The following is a 22,367-nucleotide window of genomic DNA, read 5'->3' on the forward strand; positions in this document are numbered from 1 at the left end:
TAGAGAGAAAACTAGAAATAGGATCAACTGTAAGCCTAGAAAGGTACCTGAGAGCTGTAAGTACTCAGACACATCTATGCTTCTCTTTTGCATTTGCCATGCATATCTTTTCTTAAAATGTATCATTGTTTTCGAATAAATTAATTCAAAGGAGCGAGCTTTTTTAAGAACATTATCATTGCCTTTATGGCCATTAGCAATATATAAATGTACTAACTTCATAACAAATTCACTAGGATTTAGTGCTCAAAAAAGTCAAATATTTTTAAAGTCTATATATATAACTGTGAGGAGTTTTTGTGGAAAATAATCTAAAATTCATACTGAAAATTAAGTTTTGTGAAGTTTTAAGGGAGAGATGCCAAAATGAATTCACAGTAAATCAGGTACATTAGACTATACTCACTCTTTCACTGCCCATCACTCTTTTCATATTTTCCCTTCCTTGCTTAGAGATGTTAGATTCTATAATGTGACACTCCCTTACAAAGATTATTAATACTTTCAACACTGGCTAATCAGTCATATCAAGTTGACAAAGCCCTAACTAGTTAAGCCCAGCAATTTACTCTTGAAAAGTTAATTTATTACCAGAGAACATCTCAAAGCAGTATTGACTGCTCTCTTTAAACTCATGACCATTAGTGTCATGTTGGTGTTCAACACTAACAAATTATAGCATCAAATTACAGATTTGGTTCAACATTTTCCATTCTCCAAACCACTTCTTAATAAATTCTCAACTCTGTTTTCTGATGATAGTATCATCTCTGATGAGAGACAAATCTAAATAATATTGGAGGATCATTTCCTTCCCCTTTTGGCAGCTCAACTGGGGGGATTTCTCAGAGGAACAGCAAAGAAGACCTTTGGCTCACGTCAGCATTCCTGAAATACCAGGTGTTTGTCATAACCTGGCAAAATGTGGACCTACTCCCCAATATTCTTCAAGTTCCTTTAAATATTTCTTGTCACTTAGAGGAAATACAGGTTCTGTAGCCCAGCTTTGGCTAACCCAGTTAGCCGGTATGGGACAGGCTTGTTCACGCTGTCATAGGTGTATCTGCAGTCTGCACAGGCTCCTCCTGCTGCAACCTTGGTCTCACTGGGTATGGGTCTACTTTGCCCAGGCTTTGCTGTGGAGAAATGAGGCTTCTGGAGATTGATTGCACTTTAATATGTTTTTGCTTATAAGATCTTCCCCCCCCATACATGTTAGATTATATCTGCTCTTTAAGGCAATGTGTTCATGACGCTCTTGAGTGACATTGAGACATTATATTATAGAGAAAATAAAAACAATCTTTTGGAAACTCACTTGTCTTTTCTCCACTAAATCTGCTCAGAGAGGCAGTTTAGCCTAATGCTTAAGAAAGTCTTTTCTGGAGCCCACCTGATGGAGTTGAATCCCGGCTCCCAGTCATCAGTTATGTGACCTTGAGCAAATTGTTTTTCTTTTCTGTGCTTCAGCTTTTTAATCTGTAAAATAGGAATGTTACAACTTGTTGGGTTGTAGTGAGGATTTAGTTAATATATGTATCCTATTTAAACAGGCTCTGACATATAATAAATGAGTATTAGTGTTTGTTCAGTGAATGAAGACTATCTGTAACTGAAGCAACATTCTCTGTTTTCTGCTATTACAATGGAAGATGGAAGAAGTGGCCTCTCAAAGGCCAGCTCCACTTGTTGATTCAGATCCTATTTAATTTATAAAAATTCATTCTTACATGCATTCTCTATTTCTGCTATAATCAATTTTTCTAACTTCTGGATCATTCTGACTAGCATGAAAATAATTTTTATTATCTCTCAAATTAATAAAAATGTTTCCTTACCCTTTATCTTCTCCATCTACCAATTCAATTATCTTTCCTCCTTGACAATAAACTCATAGAAAGAGGTTATTGTGGCAGAATACATATTCCAAAAATGTCTCTAGCAATATTTCTAGATCCACTCTAAAATGTTACTGATCCCAGTAAGAGATGGGTTTTTATCCCTTCTTCTTGAGAAAGATTTTGATACTATCTCTATAAATAGAATGTAAGAAGTGATGTTACTCCAGGCATAGGTAATAAAAGATAATATGCTTTCCCCAGATTCTCTTGGGGTCCAGCCATCCTGCAATGAAGAAGGCCCAGCCATATGGGGATGTCAAGTTTAGGGGCTCTGTAAACAGCTTCAACTAATATCAGTCTTCAACCAGCTTCATCCTCCAAACATTGAATGAGCAAGCCTTCAGATAATTTTAGCACCAAACTTTGAATCTTCTGGTTTGATGTCCCAATCTTATAGAGCAGAGATGATCTATCCCTGTCATGATCTGTTCAAATTCCTGACCCACAAGATCCACGAGTACAATAAATAATTGTTTTATGCCACTGAGTGGTGGGGTAATTTGTTATGCAGCCATAATAACTGGATCATTTGTTTATAATAATTAGAGTGAATACCTCAGGGCCTGCCAATTTTCATAAGGAAATACCAAATTGCTGGAGATATGGAAATTATAAGAGAAAAGTTAAAATAAATGAAGATATCATTCTGAAATCCATCTGACAGAATTTCTAGGAAAAGGCTATGAAACATACAATTAAGAGATAAATAAATCAAAGAAGGAATCTTCTAAAGGTGAAGAAAGATTCTTCATTTTACTTGCATTGTGATCCCCCTAAATTATCCAACTTATATAATTGGAAAATATAGTAGTGGCAATTTTTTCCTTCTACTGTTCTGTTTAAAAGGTATTTCAAACTCTCAAGAATCAGAGTGTATTAAGTATATATTATAAATTAAAATAAAAATACAAAACAAGTATAATAATGTTTCAAAGAGTTAATGGTAGAGTTTTATATACAATTTCTTTTCTTAGCAACATTGCCTTTTTAAATTGTTACCTTATTTCTATGAGTCTAAAAGAAATAGAATAACACTTAACATCATTCCCTGGAGGATTCGTGACATTTGATATATGAATTATTGACATTGACAAGAAAATTAATTTTAGCTTTCAAAAAGTAGGACATTATCTATTAATAATATGAAAACACACTGTAATTCAAGTTTTTAAAGATTGCTTCCAAGCAAATGATGAATTTATATAATTTTCTACTTTCTTTAAATAATATCAAAATTTATATCAAAATTTCACTTCACATTCTGGATGGAATGGTAGGAATTACATACTTTTTTGCTAATTATAGATGTGATTAGTCATTACTTTTATCCACATAATTTTGTCATATCTCCAAAATTCTAAATCAAATATTTTTACATATAAATGAAAATAAATATATCTTTCTACCTTGATATATGAACCATTTCAAGATTTGGTATCATCTTAATTCTTATCAATATCAGTAACAGCACCATCTACAAATCAGTAATTTTTAATATTCCTGTTTGTACACAGCTACATTTTTTTCCTTCAGTTTCCTTTTGTTGGTAACTACATAACAGTGCCTTGACTTGCTACAGACACTGACTTTACTCATGTTTTTTTTTTTTTTTCTCTTTCATCCCTTGATGCCCCTTTCTCCCTCATATATTCATGCTCCATGAATATTGTAATTTTCTTGCATATTTTTGACCCTCCAGCCTCTTTATTCTTCCATTAAACACATAAGGCAAATACCTCATGCTTGTTAATTTGAACTCTGTGCCAATCTTGTATCTACACATGAAGACCAAGCTCAGTACGCCTAGGAAAAAAATCACTCAAACATGATCTCATTTTAATGGCTGATTTCATTTTAAAATTTAAACATATCTCTCAGTAGCTCTCAGAAATTTTTACTAACTTTACCCCATTTCCCAGGATAATTTATCATCAAATACTATAGGCAACATTTTCACCTTTATTCAAACTTTAATGTCCCCTCTCTCCTTTTCATTTTCAACTATGATCCAATTTCTTTTTTTACTGAAAACTTTTTTCAAAGTGAATTATACACTTTATTATTTCCTTTTATAAAAGTAATATTGTAAGATGTATTAACTAGTTTACATTTAATCCATTCTTTTATGCTTTTGTATTTTCAAAATATATTAAAATTATCCAAATGTCTATATCAAGTGCTGTAGCAACTATGGTTCTTTGTGATTGAAGCAAGCATAACATTTGGCCAGATTTTGGATGTGAGTCCCTCTGTATTATCAATTTTGATATTCAAAAGATGTCTTGTTCATTTCGAATGTTGATGAAAAAGCTAAATAGAATGATCTCAGCATTGATATTCTGAACCAATCACAAAGTAAGAAGGTAAATGAAATAATTGCCTTAACAGTGAAGAGGTTTTTTGAGAAACTACTTTAAGGCAGGAAATAAATTACTTGAATGCTCTCTAGTTTTTATTAAAAGAAGAGCTTGCTGCCTTCCTATCATGAGTCACCATCATGGGCACTGATGTGGCTTGTCGTCAGTTCTCTCTCTTGCCTTCTTCTCAGTCCTGGCACTTAGTATAGATTCTAGGCTTCCCACATCCCCACCAAGAAGCATATAACTCTCAGACTTAAGATTTTTCTCTATGATTCAAGGTTTGTTTAGTAATCAAGATGATTTTTAAAATAACTTTTGCTTATGTACTTTATTATTTTTTATTTTATTTAAATTCAATTTGCCAACATACCGTATAATACCCAATTCTCATCTCAGCTGTGCACTCCTTAATGCCCATCACCCAATCACCCCAGCCTTCCCACCTACCTCCCATCTGCAACCCTTTGTTTACCACAGTTAAGAGTCTCTCATGGATTTTCTTCCTCTCTAATTTTTCACCACTCAGTTTCCCCCCTAACCTATAGTCCCTTTCACTTTTTCTTATATTCCACATATGGGTGAAGCCATATGATAATTGTCTTTCTCGATTGACTTATTTCACTCAGCATAATACCCTCCAATTCCATCCACATCAATGTAAATGGTAAGTATTCATCCTTTTTGATAGCTGAGTAATATTCCATTGTATATGTTTACCACATCTTCTTTATCCATTCATTTGTTGAAGGAAGGACATTGTGGTTCCTTCCATAATTTGGCTATTGTGCATATTGCTGCTATGGACATTGGAGTGTGGGTTTCCCAACATTTCACTGCATCTGTATGTTTGAGGTAAATACCCAGTAGTGCAATTGCTGGATTATAAGGTAGACGTAATTTTAACTTTTTGAGGAACCTACACACTGATTTCCAGAGTGGCTGCACTAGCTTGTATTCTCACCAACAGTGCAAGAGGGTTCCCCTTTCTCCACATCCTAGCTAACATTTGTTGTTTCCTGTCTTGTTAGTTTTAGCCATATCTCATTGGTGTAATGTGGTATCTCATTGTGGTTTTGATTTGTACTTTCCTGATGGCAGGTGATATGAAGCATTTTTTTTTCTTGTGCTTGTTGGCCATGTCTTCTTTGGAGAAATGTCTGTTCATGTCTTCTGCCCATTTCTTGACTGAATTATTTGGCTATTGTGAGTGTTTAGTTTGATAAGTTCCTTATAGATTTTGGATACTAGCCCTTTATCTGGTATGCCATTTGCAAATATCTTCTCCCATTCTGTAGGTTGTCTTTCAGTGGCACTTCCACAAAATGACCCTTCTCAAGATTACCAATAATGATTAGGAGAATTCTCATTACTCAAATAAGATGAGCAGCAGTTTTTGAAGAATTGATTATGTCCTCCTTTTGGACACACTTCTTTCACTTGATTGACAGGTTACTGCCTTCTCCAAATGTTCTGCTCACTTTGCATATACTCAACAGCTATATGTATAAAATAAAGATAAATTAGAGCAAAAAATACTTCCTATTAAAATAAAACATTTAAAATCACAGCTTTCCTTCTCATTTTATTTCAGCCTTCTCAAACTTTAAAACTATTTGCTAGATTATGAAATAATCTAATCTGCACAACACTATTCAAGAATATAAAATTTAATTATGCTCATGTATGAATATTTACAGTTTGGTATCTTACTTTTGTCCAGGCTTTATTTGGACTTTTTTGATAAATAGTACTAATGATAATGTGTCAAGCAGTTTGCTTTGTTATTGTTGTTGTTTTCATTGTTTATTTTTAAAAGAAAATTAGATGTAAAATGAAGAAAACATTGTAACAAGAGAATTTTTAAATATCCAAGTAAGATTTCTACTCAATCCCACTGTATCCAAATGATTTGGAGTCCACTTAACTCTCATCTTTAAAATGAAAGAGACTTTTTTTCCCTATAATTCAAATAGATTTTGGAGAGCAGGCATGAGAGACACATTCTTAGATTGCTCCTACCTCTCCTTTTATTCTTCTGCAAGAATTCAGATAGCAAAAAAGCAATTCAATAGTAATTCAATAGTGTTCAATTATTTTAACAAGTCTTCTATTCAATAAATCCTGGCAAATTCTCTGGCAGATTCACTCTGTCTACTTACTTTGTGCATAGCCCTTATTCCTCCTCAGTGAAAATGTGGTACTGGGCAGGCAGACACAAATCTATTGTCTCTATATTTATTATAATAATAATAATTAACATTATTATTATTTTAGTAGTAGTAGTAGTAGTAGTATTTTAGAATTGACTCATGAAAACATGTTGGAGATTTATATCCTTCTCTCAAGTTGTATTAGGTGCCTTGGCAGGAATAAGAACTATGAATGGGTGCTAAAACTATGAATATGTGATTAAACTGGTAAAGAGAATTCCACTTTAAGCACTTAGTATTTTAAAATAAGGAAAATCTGAATATAAGTGGGTTAATGATTCAACTTAAGAAAGATATCAAACAAAATGTACAAGTCAGGAATTGATAATAATCTGAAAATAATGAAGAAAAACAATAACAATCTTAGGGTAAAAAGAGCAAAGATTTTTTTTAATTTGTTTAAAACACTAAAACATAAAAAAAACCCTTGAAGATACAAAAATATATTTTACATAAAACATAAGAAAAACTCAGATACTGAAGATACTTAAGACACTTAGCATATCATTAAAATTACAGTCTGAACTTTGAAAATCTAGACAAATTAAAAAAAAGAAAATCTAGACAAATTAGATAATTTTTTAGTAAAGTACAAAATGTCAAAATTGACCCCGTTAAAAGCATTAAGTCTGAATAATAAAATTCTAGAGATATGGTAAAATGCAGAAAGCAGTAGATTTGGTTTCTAAACATTAAGTTAATGATATTTCCTCAGGCCTTAAAACAACTGTTGACTAAAACACATGCAAAGCTTCTCTTAATATTTTTATTAAAATCATTTAACCTTAGCAATGAAATCTGATCAAGATGGTAAAAAATACAAGTTCAAACAGTGGGATACTTTTATTTATGACTATAGAAGCTATAATTCTAAATAAAGTAATAGCTAAGTGAATTCAGCAGTATCAGAAGGATAATAATATATAGATGGTCAGAGAAATTATATTCCAATATTATAAAGATTTTTCCACATTTAGAATTCTATAAGTATAATTTACTTAGAAACTATAATTTAGTTCAGAATTTACTTAGAACCATAAATTCTATAGGAAGCAGTAATTTAAACTACAAATCTAATTAAATAGCTCCAGAAACTATAAAATTTCAATAAGAGAAATAAAGCAAAACCTGGATATGGATTTAAAAAAACCAATCAACTCATTAAAATAGCAATCACAAAGAAACATGATTCCAATGAAATTATTTAGATAAAATTATTTCAAATTTCTCATTGAAAGATGATTGCCTTAGTAGCTAAGAATTTGCAGCTGAATTCTGGGAAAGAGTGAGCTGCACCACATCAGTTCCTATATGCAGGGACAGCCATTAACAGCTATATAGTCTTGGTTTTCTTGACAAACATTTACCCATATCCTACTACAACACAGCAGAAGGCGGATGGGCTTCCAAAAAATGGTGGATGCTATTTGGAAAAGGAAAAAAGGAAAACTGATGATTGATAAATAACTATTAATGTCCAATTTGCCATGTGAAATGTTACATTTCTAAAGGCTAAAAATCTACATACAAAATGTAAAATAAGAGTGTTATAAAGACTAGATCTAAATGTAAGAGAGTTGTTGAATAAACTTGTAGTGCTAGAAATCTTCCTAGGATTTATTTGCAGTCACTTTTTCACTGAAACTACACAAATGATTCTTTTTCAACCTGCTGATAATAAATTTCACATTTACATGTTTCAGCTGAATCATCATTTATTTCATGATAACAAAGCGAAAGACGGTTTTTTTTATCTGATACAGATTAATTCTGTTAATATTTTTCATAGTTTGTACTTGGATATCTGGCTAGAAATTTTGGTTACTGAAAATGAAATTAAAATAATTCTAAATAAAAAAGATAGCTCCTAAAATAAGTACATAAATATGCTGTATTTTATCAATTTTCTTTTAAATTTTTAGTATGTTTAAAATCAGAATGGGTTAATCAGTAATTTATCATATTTAAATTAGGATACTGGTGTTGTTTCATTAGAATAGCCTAAATGATGAGTCCTACAATTGATAACATCTTGACTGATATCTAAAATTTACATATTTTATAAAGCATCAAGAAGAACATCAGAAGTTCTACAGAATAGGGGCGACCGGGTGGCTCAGTTGGCTTAGCATCTTCCCTTCAAGTCAGGTCATGGGGTTCTGGGATCAAGCCCAGCATCAGTCTTCCTGCTCTGCAGGGAATCTGCTTCTCTTTCTCTCCCTCTAACCCTCCCCACTGCTTGTTCTCTCTCTCAAATAAAAAAAAAAAAAAAAAGTTAAGTTTTATTGTTTCCATTGTATCCTACCAGTTTTATATATGGCATTCTCAATGCTATGGAGTTGTGTTTTTCTTTATTTTCATTTATTCTTCCTTCACCATGACTTATTTTCAGTATATGCTAAAATATTCAAATATATGGAATTTTCTTACAGCTTTTTGTTATTAACTTCTAATTTGTTTTTGTTACAAAAGAGAATGGGCTCTACGTGATACCAGTTCTCAGAGATAATTGAAATTTAATTTATGCCCAATCACATAATTATTTTTATACATATTATTCCCATGCTCTTTAGAAAATGGAATATTTTCCCATTGTTAGATACAGAATTTGATGCACATGCATTAGCTAAAGTTCATGGATTTTATTATCAATTTTTCTACAAATTTTCTGATTGTTTTCTATTCAATCTGTCTATAGCTAAAAAAGTATGTTGAAGTGTTATGCAATGATGTTGGATTTTTTAGTATTTCCTGTAATGCCATGAATCTTTAATTATTTTAATATTTTTAGATGTGTATACTTTAAAGTCATTAGAGCTTTTTGTCAAGTTCAGCTTTGTCTCAAAAGATTTTTACTATGTCCTCAATGATGCTTTTTATCTAAGGTTATTAGTCTGAAAGTAATTCAGTTTTATCAATATTTATTGCTCAGTGTTCATTACAATACTGAGCTAATCATAAAAACTCAAGACATTTTTGTCAAAGAAAAATTTGACATCATTATCTTTAAAAGACTGATTTTTAAGTGATTCTGGATTCAATATAGGATAACCATCCTTCAGGATGACATATGAAGATGTCATAGCACTGAAACAGCCATTAACAATTAGTCTGGATACCTTATTTTAAAACATGACTTTCTGCAATGTGGGGCACTATTATTACTGGATTTGTATCTCAGCCACAAATGAAATACAAACATAACAACAGAAATAAACTTTCCAGACTTTTTTTACAATAAAGGATATTTCATGTCTTACAGAATCTGTAGATATGTATCATATTTACAAATATATTTAGGTTTTATGTATTTAATCAAACTTTAAATAAACTTTAAATTAATGTTCAATTCATGCAAAATATGCTTGTAACCTGTGGAAGGATGGGAAATTGTGAATGTGGAGGTTCAGAAAATACTTAATTTTTTTCACTTAAATCTATTTTATTTATATATAATTTATGTATCATAAATAGCATACCTTTACATACTCTGCCTGAAGATTTTTATAAAATCTTTTATAAAATATTTTGTCTATGTCTATGAGGTCATTTTAGGCCAACCTAGGTTTTTATCAAAGATATAGATAGCACATTTCTTAAAAATGAAGATCTTCTGAAGAAAATTTAATTGAGTTTAGGATATACCTACGATATAATCATTTTCAAAAATCACACAGCTCCTTGAAAGATGATTTCTTTACTAAGAATTAAGAGCAGTGTGCTATACACTAGATATCAAAGTTTCATATTCAGCAGATCCAGGGCATTCCACAATAAGAAAATATAACTGATGGAATTATTTTACTTTTTAAATTAGAGTCTTCTTCATTTACCTTTAAGATATAGTAAAATGAATTAACAAGCAAATAACATTTGTACTACCTCACCAATTAAAGCTTGAAAGCAGTATGCTCTCAATGCAGAGCTGTTTAGTAGATAGGTTCTGAAATTGTATTTTATTTAAACATAAGTTGCAAACAGTGGTAAAAATATAGAATCCAAGATCTTCATTACCTGCTTTTGATTCAGGGAGATGAAGTACAGGTATCTTTAGACTAAATCTTCCCCAAGCAATAAGGTTGCAGTGGGTTCCAAGAATATTCTTGAGAAAGAATAGGTAGAATGTTTTTTTAAGGTGTATTATAAGTGGTCACATTTTACAGGTATATAAGTTAGGTAAAACCTTAAAATTAAAATAATAAAAATAATTAAAAGATATACACTAAGAAACTAGAAATAAATGACAATTTAACCAAGTGAGCTTGGTTTCTTAATGTCTTTAGAACATCATTGTGATCTTTAATTTGCTTTGCCAGGCAATGAGCTTTGAACAAAAGCTTGCTTATTCTGAACTGATAAGAGTACTTTACTTGAAAAATCTTTCAAAATCTTTCACATAAGCAATGATAACTAGTCAGTATTTGTACGAGTCTGAGACTGATTTGCAATACTCTCCTAAATGTGACCATCGCTTATGTCCACCATCAATCCTCTTACCTCTACAGGCCTTTGAGGAAATATTTTGCTTTTTCCAGTGCATGGTTAATAAGAAAAGGACAGCTATTGAATGTGTGTTTAACAGGATGACGAGGAGATCTGGTATTAGAGAAAGTGTAATTGAAATGCAAGTAATTGAAGCATAACAAAAATTCACCAGTAAAGGCTTTTTATCACTTCAGTGAAGAGTTCAGCCTAGCCTTCAATTGCTTCCTGTAATTTCTGTATATAAGACTTGGCTCACTCTCTTGCTCTCTCTCGGAAACATTTGTGATGTCAGAATTACAACCTGAGGTTACAGCACTGTGACACTTTCAGACTCTTCAAGGTTTGTCAAGCACAGTTAATTATATTTACTAGAAGTCTCTCACCTCTCATACTCATGCACCTTAATCATACACACAGTGGAAATCTATAAAGGCCTAGAATAAAAGGAGTGTGTTTAAATGCTGCCTTTAGGACAGACAAGAAGATATATCTGAGATTTTTAAAATAAGGTAATCTGAATATATAATTTTATGTTTTCAGTTTTTTTAAAAAGCTAGCATGAAAACTGATAATGGGGTTTTCTACATAGATTGCTATAGTTCAAAAAGTCTATTTGAAGACTATAATTACTCAACATACTTCAAGTGAATGATGAAAACTTTCTATATCTCATTTTGAAATAGTGTATATTTTCTGTAACTGAAACTATCAAAATTATTTTTAGAGTGGTGAGAAATAAAGCATTATAAGTGCTACGATTTGAAATTTCTGAAGCTTCCAATGAAAAAGGTGCTGTTTAGTAATATTCTGAGGTTATTATTCCTGAAATTTTGTTGTATTAACTAGAAAAACAATATTTAATGAAATCTTATTCAGTTATTTTATTAAAAACTATAATATCTGTTTTGAATGTTGTGTACATTGGGAATATAAAAATTTGAAGGCAATTTCGTTGGATATGAAGCTTCTGCTCATAACAAGAAAGATAACAGAATTTATAAAGCAAGAATCAATGAAGTGAGTTTTGTCATTTTGTAAACATTAGTTACAAAAATACAATAAAATCACATACAAAGATAAACACAAATATAATTTAGAACTGAAGTACATAGGAGACCAATTCCAAACATTTATTTTATGCTTTAAGTTAACAAAGGTAACACACACAATGAAGATAAGAATCCAACAATAAAGATTTTTAATTTAAAAATATTAATAATCTAAAAGCAAACATTTTCGCTCTGTGAAAGATTGTTCAGAAAATGAAAAGACAAAGCACAGACTGAGAGAAAATTGATAAAGGATTATATCCAAAATATGCAAAGAAGGCTTAAAACTCAACAATGAAAAAATACAATTAAATAACAGGTGATATGTCTGAATAGATACTTTACCAAAGAAGATATGAAGATATACAGATGGAAGTTAGGCACATACAAAAACCTACTCAACATCATTTGTCATTACCAAGTTGTCCTTCACAAAGAATGGTGAACAAACTGGAAACTGTGGTACATCTATACCACAGTGGAATATTATCAATCAATAAAAAACGACAGATGATTAAGTGAAGAAGAAGGGGACATCAAAAACTAAAGTCTTGCTATTTGCAGTGATATGGATGGAACTAGAGGATATTACGCTAAGCGAAATAAATCAATCAAAGAAAGACAATTATTGGGCGCCCGGGTAGCTTGGTCGGTTAGTGTCTGCCTTTGGTCAGGTCATGATCCCAGGGTCCTGGGATTGAGCCCTATGTCGGCTCCCAGCTCAGCAGGCAGCCTGCTTCTCCCTCTCCTCCCGACTTGTGCTCTCTCTCACAGACAAGTAAACGAAGTCTTTAAAAATAGAAAAGACAATTATCATACTATCTCACTCATATGTGGAATTTAAGAAACAAAACTGAAGATCATAGAGAAAGAGAGGAAAATCTAAAACAAGATGAAATCAGAGAGGGAGATAAACCATAAGAGACTTTTAATCATAGGAAACAAACTGAGGGTCACTGGAGGAGAGAGGGGTGGGGATGGGTGATGGACATTAAGGAGGGCACATGATATAATGAGCACTGGGTGTTATATAAGACTGATGAGTCACTGAACTCTACCCCTGAAACCAGTAATATATTATATATCAATTAGTTGGATTTAAATTTTAAAAATAAAAAAAGAATAGAACACCCAAGCTACAAAAAGATATGTATGGATATATTTTAAAGGCATATTGCAAAGTAAAAGAAGCCATTATGAAAAGGCTACATACCATGTCATTCAATTTATATGACACTGTGGAAAAGATAAAATGATCAAGACAATAAATAGATCATAGCTGGAAGGAAACATGTTGGCCTTGTCTGCCACTTCCAGATGCCCTACTAATACCTAACCTGGGTTAGGAGACAGGCATTCTTGATGATTTATTTATATATTTATTTATTTGAGAGGGAGAGAGAGATAGAGAGAGAGAGAGAAAGAGGGGAGGGCAGAGAGACTCTACAAGCCAACTCAACTCCCTACTGAGTGTGGAACTCACTCTGGGTTCGATCCTAGAACCCTGAGATCATGACCTGAGCTGAAACCAAAAGTTGATCACTTAACAGACTAAGTCACCCAGGCACCCAGGAAATGCACCCTTAAATTTTTAAAGTTTCTTTTCTCCTGCAAAGTTTGGACCAAAGTTTTATTTTTTGTCAGCTTTTTTTTTTTTTAATATTGTATTTATTTAATCATGAGAGACACAGAGAGGGAGAGAGAGGCAGAGACATGGGAGAAGGAGGAGCAGTCTCCACGCAGGGAGCCTGATGTGGGACTCCATCCCAGGACTCCAGGATCACGCCCTGGGCGGAAGGCAGGCGCTAAACCGCTGAGCCACCCAGGGATCCCTTTTTGTCAGCTTTTAAAGTTGGGGCTCCAGGAGGTGAGACAGTGACCTCACTCAACTGTCTTCCCCACAACATCCTGCACTCACAGGTCCAAGGGACTCCCCTGAGAGCAGCAGACCCCATGCTGGCCAGCCCCTCCCTTAGATATGGACCTTTTATTTTCCATGTTAAGGTGGAACAAAGGTATAAATATTTATAATTTTTTTGTATCTTTTGTAAAAGGAGGGGCACTAAGCGTGTTTTTTTTTTCTTTTTTTAAGGTTTTATTTCTTTGACACAGAGAGATCAGCATGTTTTTTAATGAAAGTGATACAGATGAATATTTTTATAATCACAAATACAGGCTCAGTATTGTGATGGGGGAGCATGGCATATTCCACTGCCCATCCCAGGGGTTATAATGCAGAGAACTGAATTAAAGTGATTTTGCAACAACAACAAAAAATAGGTCATAGTTGCCTAGGGTTGCAGGTGAGGTTTGAATAGATGAAACACACAGGATTTTTAGGGTGACAAAACTATTTTGTATTGCACTAGAATGGTGGATTCATGATACTTTGCATATCAAATCCATTAAACTTTACATCACAAAGAGTGAACCTTAATGTATGCAAATTTTAAAAAATCGTTTAGAAGGTCTGGGCACAGGATGGAAGGCAGACTGTGACAAGAGAATCTAAATGTATTATAAATGTATGAAATAATCAAACTTAAGGGAGTAGTAACTGAAAATGAATGGAGACCGTAAAACTTAAAATAAATGAAACTATGCATAGTCATTGTATTATATTTGGTAAAGTTGATTTACCCTGGGGATATCGGTTAACAGTTCTGAAACCGTTATACACATATAGTAGAATTCAACAATGAAATAAATGGATGGCAGATGTTAGGAGCCAGGTTTTTCACTGTTGGAGTGGGAAGTTTCAGACAGGCAAAGTGAGAAAGCTAGAATGATCCATATGTTAATGGATTGGAATTGAAGATAATGTGAACTCATGGTTAGCTTACTGCCGACACAGATGGATACATATAGAAATATTTATTTCTACCTTGGAAGCAATCCTGGCAGAGAAAAATGACATTAGGTAAAAACTAGGGGCATCTAAATAAAGTATGAAGGTTAGTTAATAATAAAGTGCCAATATTAATTCATTAGTTGTGCCAAATTATTATATTAGGGTAATATGTTAATATGGGGAAAACTATATGTGGGACTTATGGGGAATATTTGCACTATTATTATAACTTTCCCATTAAAATAAAACTTCTAAAACAAAAATTTATTCTTAAAAATTTCAATCTCTATTTCACCCCATAAATGTCACTTCCTATTAATAGCAAATGTTCAAATTTTGGTATACATTTTCACACATTGTTTTCCATTTTATAAATCTAAGCAAATATCAACAGTTCATTCTTTTGAGGAAAAAAATGCATTTTGTGACTACAAATTAATCAATTGTGAAGTCTGTATTTTCATATTCTAAGGAATCTCCAATTGTTTTCTTAAATATCCTTAGGCATAGAGTTTTAATGGGTGCATTTCAAGCAATCAAAATTTTATTTTGATTCAAAATTCAAAAATTTTAGTAATTTTCTATAAAAGTTACTCTGCTTTTGCATTATTTTCATTGACGTTTTGCACCAATTTGGCAATGCTGTACTCAATAATGTTCAAGAAAGGAAACAGAGATAACTCCCTCATTACTGCTTTATGCTCAAGAGCAGTAGAGTTCTGGTTACCAGTAAATTCTTTATCCCAGATACAATTAGTGAGAACACAAATCTAATATAACTGATGGATTGTCTACCTCCTTGCAATAGTTGATGCCATCATTATATTTGAAATTAGTTTATATTTGGTGGTCGAATAATATGTGTTATGCTATCATTGGCTGATGGAGAATGTTGAGGTGAACTTTTTTGCTCAGTTATATATTATATATATATATATATACACATATACATACATATATATATATAAGATTTATTTATTTATTTATTCATGAGAAGCAGAGAGAGAGAGGCAGAGTCACAGGCAGAGGGAGAAGCAGGCTCCATGCAGGGAGCCCGATGCAGGACTTGACCCCGGGGTCTCCAGGATCACGCCCTGGGCTGAAGGCAAGCGCTAAACCACTGAGCCACCCCGGCGCCCTGCTCAGTTATATTTAATCATTTATATAAGGACAGATAAGAAAACCAAAAAAATCAGAAGTCAAAGAAATTACGTTCATAAGAAACTGAAGAGGTCATGGCCAAAAGTATAAATAATAACCTGCTCCCAGACTAATAAGGGATAATGAAATTTAGGGACACATGTCTAAAAGTTATAGAGAGGCAGTTTGTGCTTAAAATTTCCTTACATGGGAAAATAAAAACAAAACAAGACAAAACAAAAACTATAAACAGCCTACATTTTTTAACAAAAAGAGAAGGGAGAGGTTATTTAATACTCAGGTAACTCTAGCATGCATAAATGCTTCATCTACTCATCCCCAATAAAAGAAACTTTAGTATACTCCTGCTTTCTTTCCCATTGAGTAAAATTTCTAAATTTCCTAGCCAAGTTTCTGATGTTTTAGCATGTGATTGATATTTTTTTTTTTCTTGAAACTCTTTCTGCCTGGCTCTTGCCTTTCCAAGACATAAAGAGGAAAATATAATCTAAATGGAAGATTGTACGAAGTTACAGATTCCACTTTTAGATGAATTTTTAGTCTATGATAATGAAGAAATCATCTTCTCAAAAATCCTGATACTGATATCCTATGCAAGATTGTATAGAAATGTATATGACACTTTGCCAGTAATTGCATCACTTTATTTTTGTCATTGTAATAGATACAGACCATGGTTACATATGATTTATAGGCAGAACTTCATATCTAAAATCCTGTGTTCACTGTTTTTCTTTTTTTTTTCCTAGTCAGTGATTAACTGGGACTAGGTTGTAAATGGGATTTATTTCATTAGGATACAAAGGACCTTTGGGATATTCTCTACTTGATTGTAGCAGTGGATCCCTTAATGTACACATATGTTAAAACTAGTCAGTGCATTTTTGTATGTGAATTTGCCTCAATAAAGTTGATAAAAAAATTCACAAAAATAGAACAATCATGCCATAAAATAATAATTATCATTAGCTATCTGATAATTACTCTTCCGTAAAACTGAGGAGTAGGAAAGAAATTTCTGCTCTAGGTATTGCTGAAATTATTTCAAGTGGCTCTTTTAAATTGAATTGGAGTATAATCTAAGGATAGTCTAAAGCCTGTGAAATAAGGATCATCTATCATTTATTTCATGTATGCCTATTTTTAATTAATACCTGGGCCCCAGAAATAGTCATCACTATATTTATGAAGCCCTACTGTTTTGATATTATTTTTCTTCCAAAATATGTTCTAAGATAAACATCTAATGATGATGACACAAAATACTGTTTTTACTCGCTTCTAAAGCTGGATATGGATCATGTCTTTCACTGTCAAATAAGCTTGGGAAATAATTTTTTAAATAATTTATAACAGAATTCTTTACTGTAGAACTTAAGTCTTTTATATACTCATATATCTCATGATTCATTTAAAATATACTATGCAGTGTTTCACATTTTTAAAAATAATTGTTTTTTGTATAGCATTTGTTTGGTGTTCTGTTTTGTGAAATAAGTTTGGGAAAAACTTATATGAATATTTCCATTCCCTGAAGGCACAGTCATATTTCTATATATTTTCCCTACTGCTGAGGAATGCAGTAAAACTCCCCAATGGCACTTGCTCTCTCCCACTTTAAACACTATTCTTTGGTTAAAAAGAACAAAATGTGGTAAGTGATTTATCAATCTTAGAAGAGTTTCCACTCTTGTTTCATAAATGATAGTTTATATAAGTTAAACTAGCTCACATGGAAAGCCCCAGGTATACTAACTATTCTTTAAAAAGTTATATATACTATAAATTTTGCTTCTCGGTGAATTTCTCCCTTTCCCAATGTATGCAAACAATAACTTCCTGTTTCCTCCTGCTTCCCATCTTTCTGTAGGCATGGTTATCTGTTTCCTCTGAACTAAGACACTGTTGTATTAGTTTCACATGATCAATAATTTTGTATGCTTTCTGGATACGTGTGTTTCTATCTATATTAGTAAATTATTATAAGTCCTTTCAAGAACATTACCAAAAGTAACAGCTCTTTGTTCTATTATCATTTGTTCCTCTATCATTAGCACTCTACCACAATGTCTAACTATATACCAAACACATTCCAAAACATTCTTGTATGGTTAGAGGCTGTTATTATCAATCCTTTTGTTTTTTAGTGAGTGTGGGGTACGTAGATCATTGAGAAAATATGACCACCAGTTGGTCCGGGAGCTAGACTCATTCCAGCTCATTTCATCTTTGTAAAATTCCTAAAAATCTGATATGTTGTGGTATAATGTTACCAGTTATAATTTAAAAATATGTGTTGCAGAAAGAGTCAAATTCCCTTGTCAATTGCATTACAATAAATTTTCATCATATCTTTAATGATGGCCATTTTTTACTATTTTGTCATTTGCAGATAGTTACTATTCTACTCTGATGTTTGACTAAAAGTATTTCTGCAAAAGCGGTTCACCTTCAAGGAGCATGATGGAAAAGACTTTGACAAGTACACGTTTCTAATAACTAAGATCAATCTGCCATCTTGTGGGAGGGACAATAATGAACCGTTCAAGTGATTCCCCAAGACTACCTGCAGAGTCTCACAATAGGTCATGGGCTAGTAGCCCGAGACCTGTCCCTGTTCTTCCTCATAGGAAATGCATCCATTACATTGATGATATAATGTTAACATGTGAAGACTTGCATATGCTGCAGGACTTGGCTGGATCACTTGTGAGAAAAAAGATGGGCAGGGAACCCACAGGAAATTTAAGGCCCAAGGCACTGCCATAGGATTTTAGGAGTCATTCTGTCAGGCAAGACACATGTTTTCCCAGAAGCTCTGTTTGATAAATGCAAGCTCTTTGCACCTCTAAAGTGCAAAGGAGATGCCAGCCTTTGTAGAGATTCTGGGGTCTTAGAGGATTTTTATTCCCCACCTGGCATGGTGCCTCTACCCTAATGTAACCTGGTGAAGAAAGGGCACATGTGGGACTGGGGATAAGAATAGCTGGCCATCTTTGAGAAGCCAAAAATGCTGGAGAAACAGATTCAAGCTCCAGACATCCCCCAAGCAGGGCTACCATTTGAATGAATTGTGTCTATGACTGTGGAAGGCATGGGTCAGGTACTGAGGCAGAGACAACAGAAGGGGAGTGTGATTCTAGTATTTTAGTATCAGTCCTGGAAGGGAGAAGAAATGTGATATGCTGTCATTGAACAACAGTTCCTGCCAATGCACAGTGTTCTTCTAGGTGGACCCTCTCAAGAAAGAATGAAACAGCAGCCAATGGGATGAACACAGAGAGGTTTGGCTAGGGATCACTTATGATCTCTGGCCTTTACGCTGATAGATGGGCTGCTCTAAAGGGATTAACTCTACAGCTTGTAAACTGGAAGCTGAGGGATAGATGATTCATGAGCGGGCCCTTGCAGGGTCAGGTTGAGTGAAAAGACCTTTGAGTTCACCTGTAAGAGCCTGAGGCAATCCTCACTGTGTCCCACATCCTGCCTCATAAGGCATTGACACCCCCTGACAATCAGGAAGCTGCTGTTCCAGCCCAGCCCTAGCAACTGCCCCTTCAAGGATACAGCAGATACACACAAAAGAGCAGCCACCACAGTACCCTGATGGGATGGTATATTGCCAAGGATGTTAGATTACCCTTGAAAAAAGCAATGTGGTTAATATAGTAATAGCATGTCACGTGCTTTCTAAACAATACCCAAGGCAAATGCCAAAGGAGTTTGGGGACATTCAATGGAGTTCCCAACCAGGAAGCGACTGGCAAATTGGTTATATGGGCCCTTTTCACTCAGAGTAAGCGTTCTAAATATGGATGGATACCTTTGTTAAATGGGTAGTGATTGAGGGTCACATTTCAAATGTCATGTTACATAAGACTAGACAAAAGAATGTGACATTTAAATGGAGGGTTCATCTTCCCTAATATCTACAAGTACCAAGATTGGTAAAAAGGAAAATATTAAATTATTAATAGATAAAATTGTCTTAGTCATGCGAACTAAAGTACTGCTCTAGGCTTTAATAAATTAAATTCTTAGCTGAATATCAGCTCATTGCCTGATATACCAAAATGGGGATCCCTACCGAGGCACCCAACACGATAAAGGTATGGAGGTTGCAGGAAACTGTGTTGCTTAGACTCTCATCAAGGATCGATATACTATGCTGCTGAGAACACCAAGCCCCCAAATGCCTGAGAAAGGCATTATCTACTGGAATTTGCAATGGGATGTTTCACTGGGATGGGTGAATTACTTCGCACCCCTCCTTGAGGAAGAACTACCCAATTTTCACTGGGATTCTATTATTCTGTTGCAGGTTTGACCTGTTAAAATGCACTATGCTGACAATGGAGTGTGGACCATCTAAAGAGGGGAGAAGGTGGAGGTTGGCATATCTTGGACCGGCATATCTTGTCCCATCTCCTCACACCTTCCAGTGTTGCCTTCCCTGGCCAACATGTATGGTATGCACAACTAGATCAAGTTCTTAAGGCTGCCAACCTCTCTCTACTCAAGGCCAGGTGGACATGTTCTATTCCCACAGGTATAATCATTTGGCTGCTCTTTCTGTTCCCTCCATTGACCTGGCGGGTCTTATTAAATTCACCCTACAAGCTTTGAATGACAGCCAACAGAGCCTATCCTTGCTGAACACTGAAAAGTCTTTAATTAGAAAAGCTGTCCTCTAAAATAGAACAGCCTTGGACATTATTACTGCTTCTCAAGGAGGCACCTGTGCCCCATCCAATCAGAAAGAAATCAATCCTTATGAGGCAGGATGTGTGTGTTCATACATGAGTCTGTTAATATGTCATTATTATTACATCACGTGTGGACATAAGTGAATGTCCTGAGTGATCTGACTTCCAGTCTAGGGGATGTAGTAAATGAACAGTTCCAATAGTTTTCCATTTTTGTGGGAAAACTTGTCACTAATCTGGCTAATATTGGGTGGATTTTCTTTTTTTGAGATTTTATTGATTTATTTGAGAGAGAGTGCAAGCGAGAGAGCACAAGCAGAGGGAGTGGCAGAAGCAGAAAGACAGAAGGAGACACCCTGCTGAGCATGGAGCCTGATGTGGGGCTCGATACCAGGACCCTAAGAGTTGAGCTGAAGGCAGCAACTTAACCAACTGAGCTACCCAGGCACCCCAGAAAGCAGGAAAGGGCAGAGCGGAGGAACAGAGGGAGAGGGAGAGAGAGAATTTTAAGCAAGGGCTCAATCTCATGACCCTGAGATCATGACCCGAGCTGAAACCAAGAGTCAGATGCTAATGAATTGTGCCACTCAGGCACTCCCCTGGCTAATTACTGTCTAATCTGTGTTTCCTCTTGCATGTGTCTATTTGTTGCTGGGCTATCTGCCTCTCGCCAAGTAGCGGCCAAAGTAGACCCCTCCATGCTAGTGAAAACCATTGCTGACTGCTCAGGGCACATTGCAGAAGGAAAGGAAACTGTGTGAGATTATAAGAGCTGGTCACAATGGGCAGAGTGTTGGAAGAAGTCATCCAAGCTTATGACTGCCAGATGACCTGTGAGCTGAACCCAGGAAATAAGAGGCTCCTCACCCTCTCCCCTGTCCTTGGAATATGTGTTCTGTTTCCCTTCTCTACTCCTTGAGGGTGCCCAAAGACACATGGAAATGTGGTATTGAGACCCTCTGGACTGTATACATAACTGAACCCAGTTTAAGGCCTCTATATAAGCTTTTAGGATTTGACAAGTAAGTGTGGAAATCTATGTGTCTTGCAGACAGACATCCAAGACAAGTCCTGTAAATTCTCTTGTTCATCATTACTGCCACCTACGGATCTGAGGTGTCCTCCCTCATTCTTCCTTTTCTCTGTCCTCTGCACACAGGAGCAGTTTTCAGATGATACCTGGGAAGCTCCTGAGGAGGTTGTGAACAAATAGTGAGGGAATTATATATGATTAATGAAGTTTTTCTCCTTATGCTCTTAGAGGACATTTTGATATTTGATGATAATAAAATCACATAATTGGGTTTGGAAAATGCTTGAAATTTAGCTATGCAGAGTAACACCTTTCATGATCTTAAATATATATATATATATATGGGAAATATATATATATAATAAAAATTAAATGAAATGAAAAAATATATATCTCATATATATATAATGAGAAGATGAAAGCATTAAGTATTTTTGTCATAGGAGTGGGTCACAAGCAAGAAGTAACTGATCTGACAACATTTGACGGTGAGAGTCAAATGGTTCTATCATTTTTCTACATTAAAAAAGAAGATGAAGAAAAAAAGAAAAAGGATTCATCTTCTCACATGGCCAGTGACTCATTATTCTCCAGGTTCCTAAACCTACTGA

The 22,367-nt window shown here is 34.2% G+C and overlaps 1 long non-coding RNA gene and 1 other non-coding gene across 51 annotated transcripts in view; one reads left to right on the forward strand and one right to left on the reverse strand.

Annotated features, from left to right (window-relative positions):
• Nucleotides 1-4,352: 4,352 nt before the first annotated feature.
• LOC140637580 (uncharacterized) lies at nucleotides 4,353-11,174 on the reverse strand. The gene is made up of 3 exons (XR_012034665.1): nucleotides 10,969-11,174; nucleotides 10,486-10,573; nucleotides 4,353-5,757 (listed from the first exon to the last, which is right to left on the reverse strand). It is a non-coding gene; the product is annotated as an uncharacterized lncRNA (long non-coding RNA).
• A 123-nt stretch (nucleotides 11,175-11,297) lies between these two features.
• Nucleotides 11,298-22,367, forward strand: part of LOC140638065 (uncharacterized) — a 62,616-nt gene continuing 51,546 nt past the window's right edge. For 33 of the 50 annotated variants that reach the window (XR_012035203.1, XR_012035214.1, XR_012035196.1 and 30 more), the window contains exons 1-3: nucleotides 11,298-11,465; nucleotides 18,410-18,499; nucleotides 20,339-20,566. This is a non-coding gene — a transcript (uncharacterized protein). The remainder of the gene's footprint in view (nucleotides 11,466-18,409; nucleotides 18,500-20,338; nucleotides 20,567-22,367) is intronic. The other 17 variants (XR_012035191.1, XR_012035190.1, XR_012035194.1 and 14 more) reach the window with 1 other exon arrangement.

This window comes from Canis lupus, chromosome 8 (genome assembly GCF_048164855.1).
Source record: "Canis lupus baileyi chromosome 8, mCanLup2.hap1, whole genome shotgun sequence".
NCBI lineage: Eukaryota > Metazoa > Chordata > Mammalia > Carnivora > Canidae > Canis > Canis lupus.